Source organism: Centropristis striata, chromosome 13, assembly GCF_030273125.1.
Source record: "Centropristis striata isolate RG_2023a ecotype Rhode Island chromosome 13, C.striata_1.0, whole genome shotgun sequence".
Taxonomy (NCBI): domain Eukaryota; kingdom Metazoa; phylum Chordata; class Actinopteri; order Perciformes; family Serranidae; genus Centropristis; species Centropristis striata.
This window is the reverse complement of record NC_081529.1, coordinates 29350904-29366843: the sequence shown is the minus strand read 5'-3', so window position 1 is coordinate 29366843 and position 15940 is coordinate 29350904.

Here is a 15940-nt window from a genome sequence, read left to right as displayed (position 1 = left end):
AAATATTTGTTTTATAGTGCACATTTAACACAAAAACGCTTTAAATTACCCCGAGATTAAAGTTGTATGGGCGTTTTAAAATAGATTTTTCTCCATTATTTAGCTACTTAAATGCTGAAAATCTCACTGCAAGAGCTTTTTAAAAATGAATTGAATCATCCGAAATGAGTGAACGCATGACTTGGGATCGGTTAGTTTGGTCAAGTTAAGTCATGGAACGGAAATAATGTGGAGTGAGTTGACAACGGATAGCCTTTGACCCGTGTGTGTGTGTGTGTGTGTGTGTGTGTGTAGTCGTGCGTGCACACGCATGATCTGATTGGAAATCAGTCGATATATTAATAAAGCTGGAATTAATCACATGGACAGTTTTATTTTTGTGCATTATTTATAACATTTTGCAACACCTCGCTTAGTATAGCATATGTATATATAGTATAAATAATAGGTCCTCATCATATATATCATGGGTGAAATAGTATAAAAGAAGTGGAGATGGGCGTGTGTGTGTGTGTGTGTGTGTGTGTGTGTGTGTGTGATGGGGGGGGGGGGGGTGCTATGTAAGAACTGCTTGAATTGTAGTGGCATATGGCATAACCAGAAGCCTACTGCAGCCTGGCGCTGTTACATGAATCTGTCTTCGCTTCAATAAGACGACAACGATCTTCACCACACTAATAAAATCGTTCATTTTATTTTTAGACAATTCTCGCCGAAATATAACTCTCGCTAAAGGGCAGCTTAAACACGTCTCAGTTTTAGCACCAGGCCAAAGATAGTCTGCTTTAAGAAACCAGGACTCGTTAATTCACATCATATACTCCTTCTGACTGAAAACAAAAGATCTTTGGAAGACTAGGTGTCTGCAGAGGATGGTGGAAACAGGCCATGCGAAGAAAGAAAGAAAAATAAATAATTAATTAATATAATAAAATAATGTAGTATATTTTCATTCCCTAAAAATACATTTTTAAAAATTATAAAAATGAAAAAAGAACCTTTTTTGGTCCTGTTTCCATTGTATCCATCAATATAAATGGCATATCTAGTCATTTGCACTAGCCTACAACCCTGTGACATCTTCTGGCACCTTTGCCCCTCTTTATCTTTAAGTATAGCAGGCCAGGGAAGCTGACATCATATTTTAACCCCTTCATTACCTCAGTGGGGATTTCAGGAGGCCGCGACTGTTTCCCCTTCAGCCCTGCATGCCTACAATGGAGATGACAACATTTGCAAAGTTCATCACCGGTTGAAAGCTGCCAGTGCAATTCCACACAATGGCAAAACTTTTTTTTTTAAATGAATAAAACCACAATTGCAATGAATAATGAATTATACTGTTTCACCAACACTTGCAGATATAAATGTACCAATTTAACCATTTTCATATATCTATAAATTATGTGTACATTAATTTGATGTGACATGCAAATATCACTGTATTGATAATATCATATATAATACAAATATAAATCAATGAACAGCTTTAGTTGACTCTCCGTTCAGAAAAAGCCCAATTGATCATTGCCTCAGATTGTCTCACACATTAAGTCATTATGTTCCTTGACCAAGTCTTGTGATCGTGGTTGTCTCACACAGCTGTTGAAGGCTTAACAACACACAAGAGCAACATTGTGCCTCCATTATTAAACTCATCAGCTATGTTGTTACCCAACATCTGCAGTGAGGGGTGCTGGGGGACTCTGGTGGATGGATGGGGGGGTTTGCATGATGCTCCCATGGTCATGTGACCAAGATGGCTGTTGTCTCTAAAAAGCTCTTGTTAGAGAGAAGAAAGGGGGGTTTGTGGTGAGATTGATTTCTCCCCCAGCTGCAGGTTGGTGGAGCATTGCATGAGCATCACATGGCTGAACTGGGCAGCAATCATGTAGATCAGTTCAGGGTCTCAGACACAGGCCTTGGTATCTCCCATACCCAGGTCTTCCTCCTCTTTTCATTCACAGATCCTTCTGCATTCATATGACACAACTCATGCTTTATCCTACTCCTCTATCGCACCTAAAATTCTTCTTAGGACTGATTTATTAGGATATTCTGATTTCTCTTGCCAGTTTGATAAAGAAATAGCACCGCAGGGATTCTGTTGGCAGTGGAATGGTGCAAATAAAAGATATCTCTGGTATTTCTCCTGCGGTGATACAAGAGAGATGCAGCAGAGCCTGCTTCAAGTTGACTGGTAACAGACTGCTAAAATCTTCTGCAGGCAGATGAGACGATAGAGGCCAGACACTTCACAGTAAGTAGGAATGGAGACTGAAATGTCTGTGAATCACAGTTCACATTCCCTTAACTGTAAATTATGTCTTTAAGGAAACCCTGTCTCCTAAAAAATGATGTTCCCATTTAAAGAAACAAAAGTACTTGGTTAGGTTCAGGAAAGATCATGGTTTGGGTTGAATAAGTTTGTTAACTTAAAGAAGAAAATAAGTCAAAATCAGTTTCATACAATAGCTGTAAATCAGATATAAGGACTTGGATTACACTTGAACACACACTGTTAAAACTTTTGTCACCAAACTTTTGTGCACCAAGAATAATCTAACGACCACTAATGTGAACCTCAGAGTAAAAACACACACAGAATGAAGGCCAGAAAATGAACCCAGAGTATAACAGCTGCAGCATTCTCCAATCATCCACCTCTCTGTAAACAGAATCAAGAAGGTGCTGAGACCAGGGCCACCAGTTACTGATGCATGATCAATAGGGGTTCAGAGATTCCGGCTTTGCAGCACAGCAGGCTAGAGTCCTAACTAAGAATGTGTGGTTTGGTTTAAAGCCTGTGATGCTTATCTGGACTAACATCAACAATAATAACAAGCATGCACTGAAGTCGGAGCATGTTAAAATGGCTCCTGATAACAAGCAACAATCAGAGTACAGCTAAGCATTCCTGCACAGTTATCTGATGTGGTGCATTGATTGTAAAGTAATAATTAAAGTGTGCGACTGTCTGCCTCTGTGCACTACTTTTTCTTCTAAGCATCTCTCTCTCCCTATGTCTCTTTGCTTGCTGCCATAAATCCAGCTCGCCCATCATATCAACAAATGCTTTTATATGACACGTATATGCTTTTCACATGAAGCGTCCAATTAAAAATGTCCTCTGCAAGGCCTAAACCAGTTTCCTGCTTGCCATTGTGCCCCTCTCTCTATAGCAGATGGCTCCTCTGTCATATTAATTTCACATCCCATTGGCCAGTTGTAGTCCTGACATAAAGGTGATGAGCTGTATTTCAGTGTCCCGGCTGATGCGACTCCCAAAGATATGAGGGCTTTTTTATGGATCTTCAAAGATGCAGTTATCGCTCTCACTGCCCACCTGACAAGCCTGCAACGTGTGCCAAAGATAAAAGTTTTATAATGCCAGATAATTGCAACAGTGCAGGAGTGGAGAAAAGAAGAAACCGCAGCGGGCCACAGTGAGTTCAATCAACATGTGCTCCAAAACCCTCAGTGTAACCAACCTGGTCTCACAGATATCCGTGAAATAGCCACGGATTTCGCTTAACTCAAAATCCGTGGAATAGCCACGGAATCGCTCAAATTTCCGTGAAACTGACACGGATTTCGCTACAATGCAAGTTAATGACAGTCATATGCCGTGGCTATTGGTTTGTTGGAAGTCACGTGACTTTCAAGGTCCCAGCGGTCAGAACAAAAAACATGGCGGACAGTTCTCTCATTTTTAGTGAAAAATCAATATTTTGACTTAGTTTCTGCATAAAAATGGATTTTGATCACATTTGTAGCGAGAAATATATGTTTTATTTTCTAAATACTCACTCAGTGAATGTACATAATCACTTTGTATGTTGGAATAGCCACGGGATATGACTATGTCATTAACTTGCATTGTAGCGAAATCCGTGTCAGTTTCACGGAAATTTGAGGGAATCTGTGGCTATTCCACGGATTTTGAGTTAAGCGAAATCCGTGGCTATTTCACGGATTTCTGTGAGATCATGTTGGTGTAACCCTTCAGGTCAGGTTGTTCATATTAACTATTTGTAACATTTTTGGTGGAAAGTAATGGACAGGAATCATGGCTTTCTGAGGAAATTTTGTCTGGTGACAAAGTATAAAAGCCACATAGGTTCCTATTGGCGGGTGGGAATGGTGGAGGGTGTATTAAACCGACCCAGGACTTTTAACCAATACGAGAGACCACATGTTCGTGTTCACGTCCAGTTGGAAGTTATGCATGGAAGTAGTTCTTTTTAAACCCAATCCAATCCAATCCAATCCACTTTATTTGTATAGCACATTTAAACAACAAAAACGTCTCCAAAGTGCTGTACATAGAGTCAACAATAAAACAAACATTTCCATATACCAATCAGCAATAAAATAATAAGTGTATAAATCTAAAATGATGCTATAAATAAAACAATACAATCAAACAGATAAACATAGTAAAATAAATAAAAGACGTAGTTAAAAGTAGTAAAAGAAATAAAAGAAATAAAAGACACAGAGGACCACGAACCCTTTCAACCCCTGCCCTTTTCCCACCAAGCATAACCAAGTAGTTTTGGTGCTTAAACCCAACAAGTGCATGTGGATGTATGTTTATGGGATAAAAACATTTTTTTTTTTAAAAAAGGCAGGTACCACAAGTGAGTTTTACACCACTTACACATAACCAAACCTTTTACAAGAAAGTTTGAATTTTGTTTTTCTGATTTTGACAGTAAAACAGTTAAAAACAATGAAGATCCATCTTATTTGATGGTGCACACCACTCACAGTGTCTTTGTGCAGGTAGGTTTGATTTAACCCCTAGCATTGACAATGATTTGCTGTTTCTTCAGTGGATGAAAAATATCTATCAATGTCCTTTCTTTTTCATTATGATTCTTTCTCTGAAATGTAATATCTTTGTGTTTCTGCATATGCCTTCACACATACAGTAAAGCACATGTGTGCCAGTGAGCCACTTGCCCCTTTGACACAGATATTGCAAAAGATATAAGTTAATATTATTGTTTGGCTGAATATGACCAGGAAGCCATGTTCTTATGTTCTCAGGAGGACATGACACATGGCCTAGGCCAGAGGATAGAATAATGTGTGGCAGAGTGAATGGCTGCACATGCTCATTAGTATCATTAATCACCGGGGACAGAGATGCCTAATGATAGAGAGAGGAGGGACTTCACAGAGGGAGGAGGGGAAAGGATATGACAGAGATGAAGCTTTCCTCAAGAATATTAACATTTGGAAAATATAAGTCGCTTTTTTAGATTCATTTAAATTGATCTATTTTGGGCACCCCTGGGTCTGGCAACATCGCAGGGATTGCTAGAAACAAAAGGAACAGTGTAATTAATACTAGGTTTAATTGTCACTCTAAATCGTCATATAATTCTAATTTAATGTGTCGTTCTCACTCATAGTGTGAGGGAAAATTGGGCTGAGCCAGTTCCCTTGTGGATAAAAATGGATCTCTGTGGGGATCAAATGTGTGTGTGACATTTTCTAACAGACGTTTGATTGTGAACTGAAGGATTCCTCTTATGGGGCTGCTTGGCCGCTGGTTACCCACCATAGCATGCAGCTAATGGGAGAAGCTGAGCCTTGAACCAGATCTCGTGGCGGAGAGTGCCGGGTGGAGCTCCGCCGGCTCCTCTGCAGGCTCTTCGGTGGGAGCAAGAGGCCCTGAGTTTGTCTGTCCCTCTGCAGCAGCAGAGGCTCAGGGGATAGTCGTGCATGGCGAGGGCAGGCTGTTTGATCAGCACATATTTTTAATTGGCTCCGGGCACCCTGGAGTGTCAGCATTGCCACGGAGTAGACTCCTATTGCACCTTTCCTAATTAAAATCATTACAAATTCCAGGCGCATCATAAAGGATTAAATGAGACTTGTGCGTGTGTATGTGCCTGTGTAAGTGTGTGTGTATTTTATCCATTGGTTTGCCTGTGCACGGGTGCCTTGTCTCCTTGATAGCTAACATGTATAGCTTAATTGTTTTTCTTCTCAGTAATAGTAAATGAGGGAGGGCTGGCTATAATCCTGGTCCACTAATCAAATTACATGAAAGAGAATCTTTGAATATGGAGGAATCATTTTCTATATGTCTCTTTAAGATAACTGGAATTAAATAAGGAACATCTACTTTATGTTAACCTGCAGTTTTAGGTCTTTTATTGAATATTCACATATGTCCTGCTGTGTCTAGCAGATTTAACGAGAGCAGTTTGTCTTATTTGAAATAATTGATGTCAGACAAACTGTGCAACTCCATGGAGAATTATTTCTGAAAGGCTTGGAAAACAAATGGTCTTGAGAAAACTTGTATTTCACTTTAGCGGATGTTTTATTCATTACTTCTTTGATGGAAACAAAACTCTTTCCGTGTCTTAAATCAGATATACAGATGATGAAGATATTGCATTAAAGCCCAGCGATCTTGCTGCTATACTGTGCTTTGGGGGGCTGGGGAAGGAGTGGCTTCAGTCCCCTAAACAAAGGAGGCTTAAATCCCTTAAATATCTACCAGTGCCACTTTGCCCCGAGGGGGCATAGAAACAAGGGAGTGTTTCTTTGGTCTGATATTGGAAGCAAGAGTTCACAAAGGCAAAATGGGAGCGATGACTATGGACGGATTTCAAAAGCTGGCTCTGTTCAAAAACACCCTGACACAAACATTAAAATCATATGACATACGACAGAGAAAATGACTACAATTTATAAGGGTAATAACTATGTCTGACCAAAGTTTTGGATGAATATCTCAGTCATGAGCCATGATGAGAACCTCGACAGCATTCAGAGACTTCACATATGTGCTGTACAGAAGCCTCAGAGTGAAAGTTGTGTAACTGATAGTTATGGCGATCCAGATTGATTATGTCTCTTGCAGGACACAGTGGAACTTCTGTTCACGTCAACAACCAATAAAACTACAGCAAGTCATATAATAGTTAATGGACAGTATTGTCCAGCAGTGAATGGGCATGTTATGGGTAGGCAGACACAACAATGGACAGTATACAGACGTCCCAAGGTTCACTGTAAGCCTTGTGGTTTCAGATGTGACGACTAAAGTACTAGCATATCGAACTGTGTAAACACAGAGAGATCTACAGTGTTTTTGATTATCAAACTGATAATCACATATGGGTGAAAATGTAAAAAAAAAAAAATCCCATCATCACTTCCCATTAAATGTTTTTTTATGGGATAATTCAAATTTTTTTTTTTTAGTAAAGTTGTATGAGGTGCTTGTCCATAGTCGGTGTATTACATACAGCCCCACCATCACAATTATAGGTTCACTTTATCCAGTCAAAGTTTTGCAGTTTTGCAGGATTTCATACAAAAATAGAAGGTTTGAATGGTTATTTGAAGTCATTATAGGGATTAAACTTTCTCAAGAAAATGAAAAAAAAAAAAACATTTTGAAAGGCCGTATTTGTGGATCATGATCACTTGGTTCCAATTGACTCAAAGAGGACAGACAACAGAGACGTGGCAGAGGAAAGAAAGTGAAAAATGGACGGGAAAGATGAGTGAGGGTGGGGTGTCTCTTCAACCGTCGCTGCTTCCTGTCCGGAAAAGTCCATTCATCATTTTCACGTCTTCGTGTCATGGCTTACTTTGGCAATAGCCAGAAGTGTGGCAACGATGACACAGAGGATTGATGAGGTGCAGGCGGGGGTGGCTGGCAGGGGTTTGGGGTGGAGATGGTCAAACCAGATGTGTTGTGAGGTGGGGCTGGGATGGACCACGAGGGGGGACCTGATGAAGGTCATGATGTTACCCACTGCCCCCATTAACCATATTTGCAAACAGTCATGAATGTAGGCCATTTACAGAACCTGGGCTGTGTATTCTGGTGCATTTTCAAATAAATCCTCAAAAACACAACTTTCCATATGACATTAACCACCAGCATACGGGAAAACTTTACTCATTATGTTGACACCCAGCTGCAATAATTTATGACACTAACATTATGATAAAAACCACATATCCCATTAAAGTAGTGCAAAAACAAAGAAGGAACAGGGCGAGTAAATGCACTGATCCATTTTCTTGTTGGGAGTTACATGAGACGATTGATACATATCTTGGAAAATATGAAGCTAATGCCAGCAGCAGGTTAGCTTAGCAGAACAACTGGGAACAGGGGAAAACAGTTAGCCTGGCTCTGTCCAAAGGTGACAAATCTGCTTCTAGCCCTCATCAATAAACATCCGTTCTATCTCGTTTGTTTTATCTGTGCAAATACAACACCCATGGAGGGATTACTGCCAAGTCTATTGGGTACAGGCCCATACGCTCAAAGTGTCAGGTGCTCCCTGGCCTTTACCTACAAAATGTCACTCAAAGAGACACATATCAGGCCTGAGGAGAATTAAAAGATCTCAAATAAACATTACAAACTGAGAAGGGACACAAAAGACTACAAAGAGATGCAAGATGACTACCAGAAGGGCAGAAACAACCACAGAAAAAAATAACTACAAAAGAGACACAAATAACAACAAAGAGACATAAAACCACAGAGACGCGCATAATGACTACAAAGAGTCTCAAAACAACAACAAAAAGAGGCTGAACACATACAAAGAAACAGCAACAGTACTTGCTCTTATTTAGGAGAGGTGTTGGGGCCCTTATGTCTGTGGCCAGGGCCCTAAATTCTCATAATCTGTCTATGACAACACCAAAGTGTAACAAATAACATTTTTTAGCATGATTGTACACATTTTTGTGTTTTTAATGTTTGTTTGTTTGTTAGTGTTTTTTATATGAGCCTGTCAAAAATGAATTTCTGTCACTCGTGACAGACAATAAAGTTCTATCTATCTATCTATCTATCTATCTATCTATCTATCTATCTATCTATCTATCTATCTATCTATCTATCTATCTATCATCATAGTTGTGTAAGTTGTGGTGTTATAATTTCCGATCTTATCTAATGTTTTACTGGTGTATAATATTAGTTTGCATGCTAATTATTAGCAAGATTAAAATGACTGTATATATTTTTGTAAATGTCTGTCCATGCTGTTAGTTTCTCTTTGAGCCCACAGATAATATTTGTTGATACAGTTTGAATATTCAATATATTTTTTTGTATTTCCGACACACCTGCAGTTTGGTCCCAGATCCTCCGGCCTCTTTGGAGCTCTGTAAGTCATCAGTCGCCTCGCATTGCTTTGAAAACTCCAAAGTTCTCATTGTCAAATCTCATTCACTGACAAACGCTGCTAATTATCCATCAGACTAATGTTCCACACCTTTGTAGCGGCATGTGAAACGTTAATTAAGGAATCAATTAACTTAATACTTTTATTAGTTGTTACGGTATTTTGCCAACCCCCTGTGATTTTTGTGTGTGACTAACACGTGGTAGCAATCAGAAAAGATCAGGCCCAGATGTCACACTGTACCTTGATGTCTTGTACTAATTCGGCATTTTAACTTGTCTCCCCTCTGTTGTACAGTAGATGAATGCTGGCAGGTCCACATTAGCCGACACAGTGATACATGAGTGGGTATTGCTGGACTCCCCCTTGTGGTAAAATATTACACAACTGCAAAAAGGCCACAGTGTGCCAGACAGACAGGAATAAACGGAAATGTGAAGAGGTAACTGAACTCAGACTGAATTAAATTAGAGCCAAGAGTAATATCAAAAGGTGTTCTCTCTTCCTCCTCTCCCTCTCACTTCGCTCTGTAGTGTATCCCCTGCTGGCATCAGGCGTACTCCGAAGAGTGTGGTTCTCCCAACTCAGTAGCTGATCAGAACCAGGTGGGTAGGCCTCCATGTGCTTTCCATTTGTGCAGGATGTAAATGGATTCAATTAGATCCAAATGCACAACCTGTCAGCCAGGGGGAAGTGGCAGACTTTCAAAGGCCATTAGATTATGGACAGGATTTGGAATAAAAACTTCACTGGCCCAGGATTGTGCCATTAAATTGGTTGATGTGAAACTATTGAAGTGATTTGAGCTTGCATGCTGACTGTGCGCTATTCATGTGGGTGCAAATTCTGTCACACACCCCCTCCCAAATTATCATTAGCACCCCCTCCCCCCTCTCTCTCTTTCTCACTCCTTCTCTTTCTTTTTCCATGTCTCTCCTTCCTTCCTTCATGCACACACATACAAATGCAACACACATACATAAAAGCTGTAGTATATCCTCAGACATATTGCCAGTGGCCTTGCAAACTTGCCTGCATTACAAACAGTAGCTCTTACAGCTTTAAAGTCGAATGGCTCCATCAGTCATGGCTGTTAAGAAGCCCAGCCATAAAAATTAAAGACTTCCAGCAAACTGACCAACTGTAACACGTCTCCTTTGTTTTGATTGGCTGGAATAATACGATGGATACTGTTAACATTCGGTTTCACTCCCCAGTCTCTGTAAACATGTAAAATATAGCGGAATTGAAGTACGTTGAAGGAAAAAGCCTGCAAAAGAGTCATTGATGTATCCCCTAAGCCGTGATACAGTTTCACGCTTTTTGGGAAGCTTTACAGAAATGTTTATTACCACGCCAAGATGTGTTAACTACAAATCAGTTCACTCATCAGGAAGTGAAGTGGTGGAGGGGCAGTTGATAACAAAGGACTAGGCGATAGACAGAAAAGAGGGTTCAGTTGACCCATGAGTTTAATGCAGAGAGCCTTTACTTTACAGGCCTGATATAGAAGTGAATCAATGGGACATTTCTAAGCCATTATTATCAATCACCATTGCTTAAGACACCCTAATGAGCTCATTAGATAAGATGAACAGCAGATTGATTGCAAAATGGGGCAAGTAAAAAGTAAGATGTAGAGAAGTAGAAGGTGATGGAGGAGAAAGGAAATAGGTCTCATGGATCTGCAGAAAGAAGAATGGGAGAGTGAAATTAAATGAGTAAGAGACAGGCCATGTGTCTTGAGCTGCATTTCAAAATTCAAATTCAAGTTTGGTGTATCTTTTCAATCGATTTTGCCACCTGCTCTGGCCCCATAAATAGAGATACATTTGTTACACTGAAACACAACGGTGGTTTCAGAAGGCAAGATGTCATCAAAAAGAGGTCAACAAAATGACCACAAACCCTTGCAGCTATAGAAACGATGACTTGGCGTGTGTCTCCCACACACACAAATGCTGATCTTAGCTGTCTGTAGCCCACCGAACAAAGCAGTTCAAGGCTGCCTTGATAATATGTGGACATAAGAAGGGTGGAGGCAGAAGAGTAGAGAGCGAATAAAGAAGTGAAGAACAAAGGAGGCAAGTCAGTGAAGTCGCAGAAGCAAGAACACAAAGAAGGAGGGGAAACGGTGTGTATAAGAGTGTAAACGATGTGATTTGGGCAGACATTTGTTCCCCTTGGGCGAGCTTGATAGGCCATTCTGTGTGAAAAGGGGGAACGTAAGAGAACCCTGCTGCTGTTGGATTTTGGCCGCTGTGGTACTACAGTATATTGAAAATATTTAAGAGAAGGTCAGTATTAAAGCAGCAGCAACCCTCTCCGTTTCCACCTAGGACGGAACAGATGTGCTCACAACTCCAGCTGTCGCCAGATGTGGATATAAGACCATCTGCATGAGCTGTTACTTGTGTGTGTGTGTGTATGAGTGAGTGTTTTTTATGCAGACACTGAAAGCTGCAGTTTACACAAGTCACATTTGAGTAATGTCACTATTTTTGATGATGTGATTCCTACACCTACCTCTCCAATTACCCCCTGTCAGGATTATTGTAGATCCTGATAGCCTCGAGGTGAATGTTGGCTGTTTTATGGGAGGAAAAACAGCTAAATGTTTAATTACTGGAACATAGTTTGGAGTGTGTACATAGGCTTTCAGCATCTTGTCACACTTCTGCATTAAAAAAAAAGCCGATCATAAAATGTTGCTGCACAAACACACTTTGATCTCATGTGTGGTCAATTATATCCTGAAGACTGACTCTATTTCGTAGTGACACACACTTACACCTACACTCACACGCATGCACGCACGCACGCACGCACGCACGCACGCACACACACACACACACACACACACACACACAGCATTTAAGGCTCATATGTTTATTCATATGCCACGTATCCTCATGAGCAGGTTCATATGATACCAAAAAAAAATGCACAACCATTTGCATGATATCTTCTGCTGAAACAGTCAGAAAACTGTGATTTTAATATGTTAAAAAAATTGTAATTGTTAGGTTTAGGCATCAAAGGTACTTGGTTAAGGGTAAGAAAAAAAGGAACAGGGTCTGGTTTAAGATAATTACCTATGTATGTACCTGTGGGCACAGTTACATAGGTGACTAAGGCGGCTCTGAAGGCATTGTAGCACAATACATATCTGAATGTGGCAGCAATTTTTTTTTTCCAGTGGCTACTTGTGGTATTGCAGCAAACATTTCCTTGGGGTCTGTAAAACTGTAAACCTATTGACACAAAACCTCAAACTGCAAAAAAGGTGAGTTAGGGCTCTTTCTATTATGAATTTGTGTTACATGGATATTTTTACCTTTGTTGTTTTGAAAGTAATTAAAAATCGTGATGCCATCACAATGTGAAGTCTATGGGCAAAGCAGGAGAAACACTGAAAGCTAGAAAAACTTTTTGGGATAATGCTAGATCCAAACTACCAAAAGGTGGTTGGTTGGTTGGTTAGGTTTAGGCATAAAGAGTGAGATTAGTTGAGGTTAGGGTAAGAATATCAAGGTTAGGCAATCAGGGGCAGATGAGGCAGAGCCTGGTAAGCCATGTATTTGCAATGGAGTTGAAAAAAATACTATCGCCAACATTTGGTGGCTTGGATCTAGCACTTTTTTGGTGTATACCAGGTGGCAACCTCTGGGTCTGAGCAGGGAGGCAAACCAGGAAGTGCCTTAAGCTGCATTCTACCAAAGAAAATCCACCAGAGGGTGTTAAAGTGTGGCTGCAAAAACATTTCTGTCAAGCCATTTCAATGCAAAATGAGAAAACTTCTCACTTGAATTATTACCTCAGAAATTTTTTTTAGAACAACACGATGGTCTTAATCGCTAGTAAAAATCTTCTTCAAGACAATTTGATGTTAATAGTGTAAATAATGGCCCCATTTAGAAGAAAATAGAAGATAAAGAATCATATGATTTGGGGCGTGGCTACCTTTGATTGACAGGTCACTAACAAGGCGAGCTTTCATCAGGAGTGAAGCAGAACAATGCGTATCCACGGCAACGGGTCAATAAAGTTATATATATATATAGATATAAAAAAGTACGTTTACCGGTTTGGTCTCATTTATCTGACACTTTCACACTATATTTTCACTTAATGACTTAATGACTTTCACTTAAGTTTATTTGAGTTCATTAAAAATGTCTTGTTCAGTGTTTTGGTTGGACTAACCTCATTTTTCTGAGGTAAGTAACATACATTTTGTTTTTGTTTTTTGCTAGACAAAATGAACATCCCAGTTAATGCTAACATAAATTAGCAGCGGCTTCTCTCAGTCAGGTTGAGGTGTAGAGAGGCTGTAGTCAGTGATCAGATCCCTCTCGCTTCTCCACAGTCCAAATATGGTCTGCTACCCGTATCGGAAACAAGATGGCGCTGAACTTGCGCTGAACTAGATGCTTCCAACGGGCAGTCCACAAACCAATGGGTGATGTCACAGTCGCTATGTCCATTATTTATATACAGTCTATGGTGTATACAACAGATAAGTAATTCTTACTGGACTCAGTAGCCGCCATCTTGAGTCCAGTATTCAATAAGTGTTATTATGAATCCTTTCAACATTTCCTGCACAGCATTCAATGTCTAGGATTGGCCGGGCATCATGCACACTCAAGGTAACCTGGTAACCTAAACCACTCGAGTCCAAAGCCATTAGAGACAGCTGTCTAATAACCACTGTCAATATGGATTGTTATGAGCTAGATGTTTTCTTCAAATTACAGTGCAGTCATTCTTGTAGGTCTAACTATAAACAGTGGATGAGAACAACCTGATTCAAGTGGCTGGAAATATCTAAGAACTAAAGAGCATGATGGGGACTGAAAAGAAGACCAAAAGAATAAAAAAAAAAAAAAAAAAAAGGAAAATCATTTTTTGTATGATCCTAGAATATAAAACCTGATGAGACATATAAAGCTATAAAGTGTTATGAGACCCCAGGAGATGGCAGATTAAAATGGGCAAGGGCGATTTCCACCAATAAAGGTGGAGACTGCGGCAGCTCCACCGCTGTGCTCCGCTCCACCAGGCAAAGAGAATGGTCTGAATGGATTTCAGCAACCTTCATAAAGCCAGGACTAAAGCCACTTCACAAAAGGGAATAGAAACCAAGCCAATCAATTAATGCCCCCCAACAATGACAAGCATAGACGAGGAGAAATGCTTTCATTCCTGGGGTATGTTTGAAACTTGCTGGGTTCCAACATCCTGTGGCATTGAGCAGGAGAGTCAGGGTCTACTCTCTGCATGTTCGCTGCTGCTTTCTTTGTGTGTGTGCATGCGTGTGTGCTCTAATGTGTTTGTGTGAGCGTGTGTGTGTGTGTGTTGAAAAGCTCACTATTGAATGAGTACATTCAACAGAGCACCGAGCTCTTTAAATGCCAATGAAAATAAAGAGAGGGAAATTGTAGGCACTCTGAAGCAACAGGGAAAAAACCAACAGAGCGAGACAGAGAAAGCAAAACCTTACAGCGCCAAGAGACTTCATAAGGTTTAGCAGCCCTCCACTCAAATATATGGCGGTCATAAATCCTCCACTTAATGTCCTTTGGGCTCCACTTTTTATGGGTAGTGACAATGACAGTGAGTGACTTCTTTTAAAAAAATGTTAATCAACACAGCAAATTTCAACAAGGCTGTCTGGGTAAACTCCAAAGTTTACTCTTTAAAAGAAAAAAAAACGTTCTGGTAATGAAAGTCGACACAACGGTCTGTTGCACTACACAAGACATTCAAAGGGATGTAAAATATTATGTTTCCACTGAAGTTTGGAAGGAGTAAATCATTAAATAGAATGCAGACAGACTAATACATGATACCGTGCTGTTGAAAAGGCCACACTTAGTGAAACACATTTGGGTTTGGTTTCTTTTTTGGCATTGTTTCTCGTCTCCCATTCGGTCTTAAAAATGACATTTGCAGTGACAATGCAGATGCAACATGACAGAAGAAGTTAAGTATCGGCAGTAAAATGTACTGCTCAGGTATCAAAAGTAACAGCACTCTTTGTGATGAATGGTCCCTTTCAGAGTGGTAAAATATTAATGCACAAAGCCGTAGGGAGTATTTTAATGTGGCTGGTCAAACTGCTTCATACAGTCTTGGATATACTCTCAACTCCAACAATACATCCTGTTATCATATCATTTCCTTTCAGGCAAAGTAACTGTATGGTTGTTAGACAAAAGCGGTTCACTTTAAGGACCTGAGTGTAGGATCTAGGGTAATCTATCAGCGGAAATGGAATATAATATTCATAATTATTATAATCACCTGAAACTAAGAATTGCGGAGGGAGACGTCCTGTTTCTGCAGTAGCCCAGAACGGACAAACCAAACTCATATTCACGTTCTTATGTTACCTGAAGAGTGGTGGCGAGGTCCTAAAATGGTTAATTGTTGCTTTTTACATTTCTGTTTTTGTACATCATAAATAAACATAATATAAAGTGTTAATTCAAGAGATTTAGAGCCCACACCAAGCATGTTTGGCTGAAAAGAGACACAGACCTAGGGTACAGATTTTACTATCCTGATGATGCTGAAAAATTAAACAGCACAGACAAAAACTACTGTAAAATTCGGTGTATAAGTCACAATGGAATATAAGTCGCAGGCCGTTTTTTAGTCCCTCAAACTGGGAAAACAAGGTTTTCTATTGCTATTTGATAATAAATAAATTATACACGTTATTTCAACACACACATAGGTAATTA